The sequence below is a fragment of the Pezoporus wallicus genome, unplaced genomic scaffold (genome assembly GCF_028554395.1).
Source record: "Pezoporus wallicus isolate ANWC-B61680 ecotype Strahan unplaced genomic scaffold, APGP_CSIRO_Pwel_v1 contig_3817, whole genome shotgun sequence".
Taxonomy (NCBI): Eukaryota; Metazoa; Chordata; class Aves; order Psittaciformes; family Psittacidae; genus Pezoporus; species Pezoporus wallicus.
The window spans coordinates 473,533-487,456 of NW_026635157.1; the positions used below are offsets into that span (position 1 = coordinate 473,533).

General features: G+C 40.2%; 1 long non-coding RNA gene across 1 annotated transcript; it reads left to right on the forward strand.

Moving 5' to 3' along the window:
* Positions 1-1,979: 1,979 nt before the first annotated feature.
* LOC130597287 (uncharacterized) lies at positions 1,980-13,543 on the forward strand. Its single transcript, XR_008971712.1, has 3 exons — positions 1,980-2,282; positions 12,898-13,063; positions 13,164-13,543. It is a non-coding gene; the product is annotated as an uncharacterized LOC130597287 (long non-coding RNA).
* Positions 13,544-13,924: the final 381 nt, after the last annotated feature.

A 13,924-nucleotide genomic window follows, 5' to 3' on the forward strand; every position in this document is an offset into this window, starting at 1 on the left:
GCCAGCCTTTGCACTATTTCAGTCCACATGAAGAGAAGCTGGCTCAGTGGCAAAACTTCAGAAATGGTTGTTCAAAGCAGTATCTGTCTGTACATTTTTGGTCTGCATCCTCTTGGTCTTCTTCCTTGACAGCTAGTTGTGACCAGGTGAAAAACCTTTAAAAAAAATTAATCTAAACCTGGCTTGGTTGTAGCAGCATAAAGAAGATTTCTTTTTAAATTATTTTCTTTGTAGATTTGGCATCAGTAGAATTGGTCACACTTACCAGACTGTCTCATCCCAGCCTGTCACAACTCCCAGCAGTTATGGCTTGCTGGAATGATGGACCTGTTGGTGGAAACCAATGGTTAAAGCTGAAGTGAACAGGCAAAGAAGGAGATGCCTCAGGAATATTTTCTGTCTGTAGGCCTTTAGAAAAGCTTAATTTATAGGAAACAATACACTGGCAATTAAGCTGTCTAGACATGGGTGCCTACTTTGAATTCATTTTGATGGGAGTTAAACCCTGGGGTGCTTTCCAAGCGCCTAAATACCATAAAAAGGGCTATGATTGATTAATTTGGGGGGGGGCATTGAAATAAATAGCCTATTCAGATACTGTGTTGACAAAGATAATATTAAAAAAAAAAATAAGCATATTTGATAAAGTCATGTACAGTCAGTGTAGTTGTATACATCAGGAGATTCAATTCTAGAGAAGTATAGTTTCAGTCATGAGCTTGGTGGGAGTCGAAATGCCTGTGAGAATATAACATTAAAGAAGCAACAAAAGGTTGGGGTATGGCCATGGTTGTTGTCACTTAAAGCACATCTAAGTTACACACCTGAAAGCCACTCAGAATGCTTAACCTGGATAAGGGTGCCAGGAGACACTACTTGCAGATATGTTGGGCAGCTGTTTGCAGAATCTAAAGAAGAAGCAAGGAAGGCAAAAAAGGAAAAGCCTAGAGGCAATGTGTGTTTTGGACTGACAATTATGTCCTCTTCTGCTTCTGAAACATTGCAAGGCTAAGGAGACTTCAAATAGCTAAAAAGCTGTAATTAAAGCCTTCTTCTGAAACGTGCATTTGCTTCCCTGACACTGTGCAGGAGAGTTCCTGTTTTCCTGTTGTTTCCTGTGGCATAAACATTTATTTTAGATTTCTTTTGTCATCTGGATAGATGCTGTCTGGAGGAGACGTGCTTACATGTGATACTCTTCCTTCCCGCTGCTGTTTTTGTGGCCTCAAAGGCAAATGCAGGATATTCCTCTTCCAGTTCCTTCAATGCCTCTCCTTATTCCAGTGTCTCTGATTGATCTATCTACAGTGACGTCAGTATTTCCAAAGAACTTAAAGTAGTTGCTTTAAAGAAATGTAGAATAGACTGGTCCTGAATTCCCTAGGAAGGGCTGAAGCATTCTACAAGCTTGTATAGATTACAGAAGATTTGGACAATTAAGTAAGCATTGCCAGTACTGTAATGTAAGTATTATTCAGAAGACAGCAAAATGAGATGAGTAGGAACATCATCTTGACGTATCTAGATCCCTTGGGGTCAAGAACAAGCTTGGCAAAACCCTCAGAAGGGTTTTTATCAATTGGGACAGTCTAAATAAAATTGATCCTCCTTCTATGTAGGAGCCTGATCTGTACAATCTCTCAAAGTCCCTTCCTTGCTGTGCTTCTGTGATACTAAACTGTATGGCTCTCTACTGGCTTAGCAGGTGATATCCTGTCTCACCCCTTAAAATGAGGAAGATGAGAGAAATTCAGCTAGCTTCTGGTGTGCACTGGTAATCATATTTCCTAAGTTGCTTTCAGCACATCATTTCTTTACAGTTACCTAGTACTGATCCATACTGAGCAATCCAGTGGGTAAGCTGTGCTAACAAAGCATGTGTGGGAAAAGTCTCATAGGTTCATAAACTGGGAACTACATAGACCCCATTTTAAAATTAGCACACAGGTATATTCCTACGAGAATTGCTCGGTCTGATTTACCACATGACCTAATGACTCATGACCACGCGGTAAAACATTGCTGGATCATCTACCTTAACCTTTTAATAGTTGCAGTAAATCATTAAGTAAACCTTCAAAAAGATAGCTTCAAAGAAGGAGCTGCTTGGTGGAGGTTATTAGAACCTCAGAAAAAATACAAGACTGACATAAGGAATCCTTTCTCTTGGGTTGACTGATGAAGTCCACTTTATTTACAATTAGCAAGAAAAGTGCTTTCTGAGGTTTGTTACTGATGAAAGCACTGAGTTTTCTGTTCATCAGGACAGAAAAAGGAGTAGGGTATGTGCCTTACTCTGAGGAAATGGGCCAAAATCAAAGATCATATGGGTTTATCTCCTACCGTGAGTTTCCTGGCATTAGGTGACCTTCATTCAGTAATGCTCTTTCTTCTGTAATGTTGTAGATGACTCTACAATTGGTTTGCTTCAGCATCCTGTGAAGAAGAGTAGGTAGTGGCAGAAGAAGAAAGTGAATGGTCAGGCCAGTGTAGTGAACAGAAAATAAGCAGGACAGGTTTTAGCTAGATGTACCGATGATAAATTGAAAGGCATATAACAGGAGGGCTAGTGATCAGTGATTTGTTACAAATTAATTAAACCCTGTGGGCAATTAATTTCTTTGTGCAAAGATCTGTATTTCAGTAGAAAGAGGTGCAGTCTGCAAAATGGATAGTGAATTTTGTTTGCCATGCAGTTATCTTGCAACTGTTTACTCCACTATTGCATGAAGACTGATATTGGAAGGAAAGGTTTTAGCCAGTCTCAATCAAGGTTTCAATAGATAGTTCCAAACTGCCATTTCCATAGCCTTGGTTGCTGGTGAACCAGACTGTGTGATACCTGATAAATTTTTGTTTATTTTAGGAAACCTGGCTTACCCTTTTCTTAAGCAAACTCCACCATATTCCCTTTCTCCTTCTGACCAGAACACTGTCAGCATGTTAGCCTGCCTTTCTAACTGTGAATGCAGATTTTCTTTGCATATGTCCCCATGTACCAGATTTTCTATCCCATTTAAGGGACTGATATCACTGAAAGAGTTATGTTGGTAGAAGTTACAAGTATAATGAGTTTTGCTGTCATTTCTGTCACTTCATAATAGAATAGACCGCACTAGTATGGGTGATACCCCGTACTACCGTCTCTGTGCCAGCACTTTCATTTCACCAGGAGCAGACTGCAGTAGCTGATGTAGTGGCAAACCAACCATTAATGTTAAAACCTTAGCCTCTGTAATTCACACAGAATTTATAGCAACAGGCAGGCAGTTCTGGTGTTTCAGTAGGATCTGCTTTGGGATGCAGGTGAACACCACGCTCTGGCAGAGGAGGGCAGGGATTTGGGAGGTGTGAGCAGTGGGGAGGAAAGCACTGCCTGCCAGTCTGGATGTTGGTTCCACATCTTAGGGGAGAAGAAGCAGCAGGGGCAGAAGTGGTTTTGGTGGTTGGGATGTTAGTAGGCTGTTTGACCAGACAGCATCTCTAAGCAAGGTCTCTTCAGCTGGAAAAGATTGGAGTATTGATGAGTAAAGTAAGATATGAATTTACTGTGTGGGTGTCAGCTGCTCCTTAGTACCTGCCTGGATACGTGTTCTTACTACATGATAAATTTTATCTCTGTTTCAGTGATGATTCACTCTTCCTGAAGGATAATGTACCTTGTTTTTACCACAGAGAAGTGGCATGTAAATAAGCAGTTAATGCAAAGTATCTGGCACTAACACACTACTACTTATAACCTGAGAAATTTGACTTTTTCTGGTGAAAGAATTAACAGCGTATTTTTCAGTGCTATCTTGATAGAAAGGTGCTTCTTCCCTTCCTTATGCAACTTCTTTACCAGAAGCAGTAGGGTATGATTTTGAGTGTGGAAGAAGATGAACGATGAAGGCTATAATCAATATCAATAGAATTCAGAGTAGGAAAGAAAAAGTCAACGTGAATTTTTTTCTCTGTGGCTTCCATTACCAAAGCAGACAAGTGTGCCATGAAGCCATCAAGTGGCAGGTTCAAAACAAACAGGAGATAACGTCTTGACAGGCTGTTGCTTGTTTAAGCAATGCAATCCTTAGCCACAGCATGTTTTGGGATCCAGAAATTCTCACATCTTCAGACATGGGCTGTGAAGGTTCATGGATGCAAAATGTCTTGGAGAGTTAACAGGTATAAAGATACCTGCTGCAGTTCAAGGTGTCTGTCATACACAAATCCCTGGAAACTGGGTATGAAATCTGGCAGAATGTCAGTCTGAACTTTCCATGCTGTTTTACTCCTCTCTGGTATCCATGCTGGTCACTGTCAAGTGCAGAACATTGTGTTAATTGTAATTTTGTAATCCACTGTGGCTATTTTCATGCTTGTAATCATGCTGTTAAATGGCACATTTGTACCAGTACTACTGCATCTATGCATGGAGAAGATGGAGCTATCTCCTATTGTTTTAACTGTTCTTAAAAGGATCTAGTTTTTCTTTGTGGATGAGGCTGAAAGAAGCATTTCAGTAGCAGCACATGGGATGGGAATAGAGCAATGGGCTGAAACAACGGTCCCTCCTACACTCTAAAAGCAGAAATGTAGTGAGAAATATTTTTAAGTAAAATCTTTAATAACAAAATAAAACTTATGTTTAAAGTCCGTATGACAAAGAATACCTCTTAGGCAGAATTGCCACTTTGAGCATTCGACAACTTGTTCTGAGTAAAGAAAAACTTTGCATTTTGAATATGTGGGGAAAACTGGAGACATTCACATTTGTTATAAGGGAATTTTTGTTAGTCTGTAGATATCAGCTAAGTTAGTTTAACTGAGGCTTCATTTCCTGTTGTCACAGTTGTGTGAATAGGAAAATGATTCTGCTGTTTCTGAAGACTGACTGGAAATGTTATCATTTTGGCAGGAGGTCCTAATGGTTTGCACACCACAGGCGTCAGGCTGGAAGAAACTTGAAGTTGCTCACAGAGGAGTCATTTTAATAAGAGTATAACTAGGATGAAGCAAGATATTATCCTTTCTCTGATAGTTAATGAGCTACAGGTCGTTTGTTGAGCACAAGTAGAGGATGAAGAGGACAGCTGCTCAGACTAACTTTCTTGGACCCACTGCTGTGATGCAAACCAGAGAAGTGGCAGATAAGGCCTTACCCATGCAGTTGTTGTCAGGGTGAGTTTGCCTCCAGGCTGGTCAGCAGGACAAGGGCAAACTGCAGACAGCAAGTTTCTAAGACAGGTTATTAAATATCTATGTCCATGCTATGAATCAGCTAGGGAAAAAGAAGCCAGGGAGGTTTTCCTGAGGTGCTAGAGCTCTCTATGCCTGTTGCCTGAGACCTGAATAAACACCTTGCTGCCCCCTTCCCCTTGTTGTTCCAAATGCTCTGTGTGCAAGTATAAGAAGCAGGAGAACTGGGGACAAGACCAGGTTGAGGGCTGACAGTTTAGGAAACTGGAAGGAAAGAGGAGGAGAGGGTAGGGTGACATGTTCTCAGCTTCCCTAAATGCAAGGTTTCTAACACAGCCCTGGTGCTAATACAGTGATGGGGTTCTCAGACCTTAATATTTTTTTGTCTCTCTCTGGTTTAGTGCATGAGTATGTTCAGAACACAAGTATCTGCGTTTACCTTGGGACCATACACTTAGAGATGAGAGTGAATTGATGGTGAAGGAAGGTGAAAGAAAACAGCAATTTCTGGGCAGAAGACAACCCATGATTAGGAAGGCACTTGTGTGCTGTCCATTATCATGGTTCAAAGGAACTGTGATGGGAAATGTGCAGGTTTGGTAAACAAGCCAATTGCGCTAAGAAAATAGCTGACTACATGTCACCAATTCTGATTCCCAGGGGAAACTGACTTCCAAAACATTGTCAATCAGCACAACTCTGAGAGGTTGTGCTAGTTTTGCTTGATAAACATTGCCTTACTTAACAAAAGCTATTACCAGTGAAGAAAGAAAAGGCCAGGTATACTGCTGTGAAGTGAAAGCCTGCGGGCAGAATAGCTGACGTTCACTTAAAACCCTATAATTCTGCTAGTGAAGAAAAGAAAATGCACTGAACTGGCAGATGAAATGTACTGTTTTCTTTGTCTTCATGTAAAAGGTCAAGCAGAAAAAAAAAAACGTGAGGTCAGAAATAAATCAGGAACAACAAAAATAGTCCTTAAAACACTGTGGTGTTAACATAGTGCTTTTCTTCCTGTAGCGTGATCTCACTGCAGAGCCAGGAGAAAAAGCCCTGAGAACATACCAAAGCATTAAAAGTAATACAATTGCATTTTGAAGGGCAAGGAAGGAGACTTTGTGGGTAAAAGGCTGTGTCTTTTCACCTTTCATCTTTCTGGTGGTCACCCAAGGATCTCTTCTGAGATTATAAAGGGTGTTGTTTTAAGACCATTTATGTTGCTGGGAGAGTTATTTGAACAGTATCTGTGCAGTGCTGAAGTAAGTTTAATTGGGTTGCTGTTTAAGTGATGCAATTAAACTATTGGCCATCTGATAGCAAACTATCCAAATGAAATCGTCTTGTTTGGGTTAGGGCTGTTAAAATGTAAAGTGGCTTATTGACGTGCTTCAGGTTTATTGACCTAACCTTCTGGAGTTACCTGTTGTAATGCAGAAAAGCCCTGTGTGCCTTGCACTTATTTAATAGACTTTTTTCCCTGGTTTGTCAAGGGAGAGATCTCAGAGTATCCTTTGCTCCCTATTTAGTATGTAGGGGTCCTCCTGGAATTGTGCATCTCCAAAGAGATTCACTTCTTCATCTGAATGGAATTTTTAGCCTGCAGAGCAAGCTTTCAGCATCCCTTCTAGTAGGAAGCCCAGGTCAGAGGCATGGCATTTGGCTCTCAGTTTTACATAAAGAGTTAACAACAGCTGTGTTTTTCCCACATATTAGACATGCATATTTAGAATAGCTTTTCATGCCACCTTGCTAGTTTATTAACACAGGAGTATTTGTGCATTTATGTTGGATGATATGAGCATAGATTATTTTGTAATGGTTTTCTGTTTGGAGCTAATCTTCAGGAAGGAGGAATAGAAAGCTGAGACCTAGAAATTGACATCAGTGTGGAAAGTGTCTCTTCATAACTGTGACTAGCAAAGATTAAGACAACCTTAATGAATTGACCTGTTCCTCCCTGACATCCACAGGCTACTTTCCATTCCCTAAATTTTTACCAGCTTTTTTTTTTCATCACCACCCTGCAGATGATGTCTGTGTGTCTGAAGCGCACTACACAACCTAGTCTGCTTTTGACATCTATCTACCTACACTCTGATGGAGAGACTTGTCTTTGAGATCTCCTTCCTGCTAAAGTTGGTTACCCTTTGTGATTTAACCCTTTTCCTTTCTCAAATCCTCGATTTTTATTTTTATCTTTTTTTAAACTATTTTTTAATTTTTCTGGTGACAGCAGTGGTTTTCCATCCTCCATATGCTGGGCGTTTCTCTCAACCTGGCCAAGCAGTTTGTTTCTTCCCTTGACCTCCATGCCCCACCCCAAAACAACTTTTCTTTAGTTCAGGATGCTTTCTGACTTCCTGAACATTCCTATTCCTTTCCCTGTGGGGCAATGAAAACTTGTCCTACCCGGCCACTGTGAGTAGGCAGGGCATAGTTTCAAGTCCTACTCTGAAGAGCTCAATTACAGGAGCTGATTTTTTTTCTCTCCTCCACACCCAAGCTTTAGCTCAAGCCAGAAGGGAAATGAATCTGATGGCTCTTTAAAAAAAAAAAAAAAAAAATAGAAGAAAAAAGCAAAGTAACATTTTTATCATATTCTCACCGCAGCAGAGTTTCAAATCCCGTTTTTATCAAACGTGTGGAAATTTTCCAGTAGATCCAGGTCTGAGGTGAGTATTTGTTAAAGGCAGACATGTGGTGTGAGCTAGAAACAGTCATTGTCTTAACTGTTTTCTTCCCAGTTTCCTCTCAGACAGTTAAGTTCTCTTGTCCCACATGTGAAACTTCTTATATGGCTGTTTTCCTGGAAGAAGTCTGGATGGACAGTAGCTTAGCACTTACTCTGCCCTTTAAATTCATATTTTATCAAATAATTATCTGTAAATAAAGTGAAGAAAGTGTGCTTTTACAACTCTAGTTTCCTGACAAACCACCTGGGCATGAGGCACACCTTCACATGTTCAGAGGCCCAAAGAAGTCCCCATGCTAGAAGACTCAATTGGAAGACTATGGACTAGTAGATTAGAAAGATTTTTGACTTAGAAATATGCCTAATTTTCCCTACAAAGCTAAACTATGGGGTGGCACCAGGCTTGTTAAGGTTATTCAGCTCTTACGTGGTCATCTTTTTGCCTAACCTATGAAAGCATATAAATTATGCAACATGGCATTAGGCCTCTAGGGAAAAGTACTATTCTTCAAAGAAGAAAGGCAAAGTGGGATATTTTGCCAATATCGGGTGAGGAAAACCAGGATACATGTTGGTAGAATTGCCACATAAGTTTTATTTTGCAATAATTGGTAGGGTTAACTTGTGGCCTATTTTTTTTTTTTATTGTTTCTTTTACATGCTGATTATCCTTGCCTTTCATGTGCTTATAGTTGGCCTCCCCTCTGGGGAGAAAGGAGGCACAGGCTGAGAAACATAGTTCTGAATACCTTTCAAACTCCCTTTGTACAAGCCCTATCTGCACTGCCCGTCTGCTTCAGGGTCACAGTTGCCTGCAGTAGGAGCAACAGAAGGGCAGTGTAGGAGCAGCCCCTCAGAAAAGACAGAAATAATTTCCTTATAACATTTAATTCAAGACTTTGATGACTGCCAAAATGGAATTAATAAATTTTCAACACCCTAGATGAATTACATGTGCCTGGGGCCTGACCAGTTCAACCATAGAAACTTACTGGTGCAGAGGGAAGGGCAGAGCTGTAACACGCAGACTCAAACAGGCAGCTCTGGATGGTTGCAAGTGATGCCATTCCAGGTGCTCAGGCTGCCCAAAGGCTGGGGTAAGGAACATACTGGGATAATGCTGGACCCTGTCAGCATTCCCTTGCAAAGTGCGCTCTGATGAGGGCTTGCCATTGACAGTGCAGCTGGAGAAGGGTCTTCCCTGCCCCAACAGACAGCCCAAGGGTTTGGGCTCTGTGCCACTGGCCCACAGACCCATAGGAGAGCCCCAGGCTGTGGGCTGCATGCGACCCTGCTGGCTCGCCTCCCAGAGCAGGGGCTTGTGGTATGTGCTTCGGGAGTCTGCAGGCTGTTTGGCACTGGAAGCTTGCTAATGCAAAACGCAGTCAAACGCTTTCATGAGAGCTCCTGAGGAGAGGCGGCAGCAGCTATAAAGAATACACACTGCCTTGGCTTTGTTTATGAGGAGAGGGAAAGGGCTGCTGTGGGAAATGTCCACATCACTGTTCCTATGGTGTTCTGTACCTTGTTTATAAGATACTGCCAAGTAGCAAGCACAAACACACTTGCAATGGCGCATCTCGGGAACTGCAGAGCCTCCTTTTGATCTTGTTCAAAACCTAAAAGGGAGGGAGTTGTTTACATTTGTACTACTGTCACTACTATGCTATTCAACTGTTTGAACCTTTTCTCCCACCCCTTTTATGTTTACTTCTCTCAGCACCGGTGAGTTTCTAGAGCACATTAGAAACATTGTAGGCAGTTTCAATGTTTGAAATTCATGCTCGTATCTTTGGGTGGACATTTTACCAAAAAAGCTCTGGGTAGTGTGATCATAGGTGTATCTGTAGAAACCTCTGTCGCCTGTGATTTTCCTTCTTTTAATGGTGTGTTCGTAAGTACTATTCCAGATTCAAATACAAAGTATTTCTCTTCGTGTTTCATAAAAGCTTAGTACATTGTGTGAGCCCGGGAGTGTTAAGAACTGCTGGCTTCTCTATCCATACTTTTTGGAATTAATTTACAGTTTCAGATTAGTTTTCTTTCCCTGTAGGTATGTCCTGGACTCCCCTGTAGTAATTATTTTTGATGACTCCACTAACGCCTACTGCTGAAGGCAGAGATGATCTATTTCAGACTCCTTTGCTGAATGAGTTTAGCCAACGATCCACTCATGACTCTGGCAGATGTTGTTGCTTGCTTTCTTTCTTTCCTTCAGGCCAGTAAAAACTTTATAAATCTTCCCTCTACCATTCCAGAAATGTGAGAACTTTCCCCCTTGACACCTAAGACATCTCACTGACCTTATTTGCATAAGGCAGAACACGTTTGCAGATACTGCAGACACTTGAACTCAAATGAACAAACCCCCAGTATTTACTCTTGTAAAAGGCTGATTCAGATCAAACTGGGCTCCACAACCTGGATTTTTCTTAAGAATACTTACTCCTGGTGCTCATCTACCCGCAATTCAAAAGCTGTCAAGTTGATTACAAGTCCAAAAGCTTATGTTGATTGCCCCTCTTTATATATAAACATGGTGCCTCCTGTCCTTAGTATACACATTAATAGCCATGAAGTCAATGGACTATTTCAAATAATCTCAGGAAATGTTAGCCAATGGTCTATGGAAAATGCATGAGATTCTGCTCCAAATAAGCCTGTGGCATGTCATTACAATCTTTCCTTTGTCTCCATTTCAAGATGTTCATTCCTTGTTCTGCTCTCCCATTGAAAAAGACCAGAATGTTCAAAGAATCTACTTCAGATTTCCTTTACAGATGTTATTTAAGGCTTTAATGTTTGTTTGGAACTGGACAACATTGAGATATGTTGATTATTTCCATGGAAAGAGTAAAGTGAACTGATTATTGGAGTCCAGCTCCCTCTAGACTAGTGGATGCATTATATTTTGGAACTAAGCTTTGCTAAGAAGCCAAAGATTAATTGGCTATGGAGACAAAACTATCCTTTCACTTTGTAATTTATTGGAAAACATCATGGTGTTGTAACCAGAGGCTGTTAGGAGATTTCATGAAGATGAATAATTATGACATGATGAGACATGGCTGAGGAGGAATTTTTGAAACTGCTCTAATGCGAATAAATAAAATAGAGATTAGTATTCTAGGAAAAATACATAAGCTCATAAAACTGCAAATGAAGATTGGCATAAGCTTTTGTTTTGTTTTTTTTTTAGTTTTTCTGAAGTTGTTGGAGTTTTTCCAAAGTAGTAGCATAAAGGTTTGGTTCTTTTGTATCATGGTAGCTCTCTGCCAATTGTAGCTTTTTGACAGCCACTAAAAAAGAAAATTCCTGTCAAGGCAATCCTCTCTTTCTGTTGTCTGAGTAGCATTCTTTTCCTCCTGTTCCTCAATGAGTCTACAGGTTTCTACATAGAATTTGTAATATTTGACTGTAAGAATTTTTGTTGTACTTCTTGGATGTCTTAGCTTCTCACACCTAGCTGAGTATTTTATGCTTTCTGTGCATGCTCTGCAACTGCAAATCCCAACTGCCTGCAACAACCAAAGGTTAGTATTAGTGGATCTATGGGATGGATTCACTCAGGTTCTGTCCTTTGCTAATTGAGGAACAGCCATTAGTGTAAAGCTTACAGAAATGAGAACGATGATGAACAATTAGTCCAAAAAAAAAATAATACCCCACAAAAAAATTAAGAATAAATTGGTTAGGACAACTGTAAAGTCTGGTCTTTCCTGCAGTCACAAGAGAAAAACAAAATAAAAATGAAAAATTATTGACCCTTTTCTCCTTTTACCCCCTTAGAGAGAAAAGGTTTATGCTTGTAGCTTTGCTACAGGATTTACTGACAATTCACATACACCAAAGTAATCTCTAGCTGGAGATGTCTGGGATATGACTTTTGGATGGGCTGAGTGCTGGACCTCGAGTTTTAATTTGCAACAATTACAGGAAATACCTGCTCCTGAACAGGAGGCAGTCTAAGTCAGGAGCTGCTTTGGAAACCAGCATCATTGTCCTAGTAATGATGGAAGTAGTAGTAATTCAGGAGACAGCTGGAATGAGAGTGCCATTTGCTTATAAAATGCTGAAAGATGATAATAATCATTACTAATATGCAAAGAGGACTGCAGTGGGATGAGATAGCTGTGTGTGTTTATTACCCTTTAAGCACCTAGTGCATTTAAGCTATCAACCCTCTATTAAGGTTAAGAGAAGACAGAAAGGTTGGTCTCTCATGTCTTGTAAGGCACATTCTGCAGGACAATACGGATACTGGGGGACAACTGAGCAGCTAATAACTGCCAAAAAATCTGCAAGTCATGATTGCCATAACTTATCTCCTCAGGCTGACCACTTCCACCTGTGGTAGATCACTCCTAAGTAATATGAATTTGAGCAGTTTTATCCCATGTTGGAGTAATGGGAGTTTGGCACCTGTGAGACAGAATTGACGTTTTGATGATGTATGAGAAACAGAACCTAGCTGTATTCACTTTGGGGTTTTGAAACAATTACCTATAGAAAGCATGAGTACTCCGAATACAGAGAGCAGGTGTGTAACATGAAAAGGTTCTGTTTCTTTGCATTTATTTTGCTGCGAAGAGCATGCTTTTAGTGATTTAATAATCAGAAACAGTGTGTTTACTAACAACAGTAATAAGTCCGAAGCTTAAATAGCTGCTTAGGTTTTAGGCCCAGTGTTTATGAATCTCCTAAGTTCTACAAGTGTGTTTTGTGCGTGTCTGGCATAAGAACCTAGTAATATTCTAACATTAATATTGTTACGGTAATCCTGTATTATTTGTCCATGTTTTACACAGCACTGTTCTCCCTAAGGTTTAGACTTTGGCTAGCGTTGCATTCTCATCAGTGAGGAATGCCTTTTACATCTGGGTTTTACATTGGGAACACAAGCTCTTGTTCATGTGAAACTCATTCAGAAAATTGACCAAACTGTTTTTCAAAAGTGGGACAGTATATTTTTATACCAGTGGAGTGCCAAAGGATTTGAGTTTATACGTCCTTGTTTCTGGTTGCAGGAAAAGACATCAATGCAGAGCACATGTGGAGTTCTGTCCGTGCAATGAAGAAAATACTTTGACTACATTGGGTTTTGGTGTAAACTACTGAACTTGCAAACACCAAGTTGCATGGGAGACAAGCCAAGGTGGTGAAGTCCAAGCAAGATGAGGAAGCACAGATATGGTAAATGCATTATGTTCTTTTAAAGGAAACATGTGGTGTAAAGATATAGGGTCTTGTCTTTTATTTTGGTAACAATAAGCTTATTTTTTTTCTGACACAGGTGTCAAATTCACCAGGGAAAGCATCCGTAACAGAGCAGAGGTAGGCCAGAGCATTTAACAAAAGCCTGGTTATCTGGTGTTCTGTATGACAGAAAACTAAATACTAGTCCTCTCGAAGTCAGTGTCAAAACTAATTTTTTCCATGGCCCAGGAGTTTATCCCAGGTGTTTTGCTACCATAGTGACATCCTTATTGACATGTGTAGAGAGCAGTTTAGTTTAAATTAAGAACTGCTGTTATCAAGCTGTAGTTTTGGAACCAAATGACAGTTATATGAATTAGATGTAACTATTATGAAAAAATATTTCTCAGTGCACTATCTAGATCCAGACTAACTCGACAGGATACTGCAGGTGTTGTTGCAGTACTCAAGATCACAGTTAATACAGCAGAGTTAACATAAAAATAAGTTTCACGTTCAGAAAATTATGTTGTCTAAGCATATCAACTTGAATGAGCAAACCAACAGAAACCAAAATAAAGGTGCAAATTCACATACATATACCAACTTGGAGTAGGGCAGGTGCTGAATAACACTGTTAGAACAGTCTATTTGTAACAAAACTATGCCAGGTATCAACCATGCTAGATTTTCCTGTAGTTTCCTTCACAAAGAGGCTGACTTTAAAAAGAAAGTGTTTATTTCAACTTATTCTGTATTGTGGGAATAGCCTAAGTTCTTATTTCTTTGTGTGTTGATTCAATGAGTACTGGTGATCTGTGTTCATCTTTTTCTTTAATACTTTTCAGAACAAGTACG